Genomic DNA, 397 nt, shown 5'->3' on the forward strand with positions numbered 1-397 from the left:
TCCTGCTCATTGGCTTGAAAAAGTTCAATGGCCTTGAAAGTATTTGTCGTGGCTTCACCAAAACATTTTAAACCCTGACAAGTAACAAGGCAGATGCTAACCAATCAGTTCCAACATGAACCAATGACCAACTGTTAAATCATATCATTTCTATTACTGCCTCACACTCCCATACCTCATTTATGACATGAGTTCTAAGGTCCAGAATGTCATGAATCAATATGGCTAAAAATGAATGCTACAGATCAGTGGAAAACCTCGGGCTCTCAACTGAACTTTCCAATGGTAAATAGTGTTTATTTGTGGCCCCAAGACTCACAGTCCAGCAGTGTTCTTGACACCGGTCTGTTACAGACAACTGATCCAAAGTCTCTTTCAAGTAATGCAAAATAGGGGG

The 397-nt window shown here is 40.6% G+C and overlaps 1 protein-coding gene across 3 annotated transcripts in view; it reads right to left on the reverse strand.

Annotated features, from left to right (window-relative positions):
- Nucleotides 1-397, reverse strand: part of PRPSAP2 (phosphoribosyl pyrophosphate synthetase associated protein 2) — a 26,595-nt gene that overhangs the window by 7,208 nt on the left and 18,990 nt on the right. The window lies entirely within an intron of this gene.

Source organism: Alligator sinensis, unplaced genomic scaffold, assembly GCF_000455745.1.
Source record: "Alligator sinensis unplaced genomic scaffold, ASM45574v1 scaffold1283_1, whole genome shotgun sequence".
Taxonomy (NCBI): domain Eukaryota; kingdom Metazoa; phylum Chordata; order Crocodylia; family Alligatoridae; genus Alligator; species Alligator sinensis.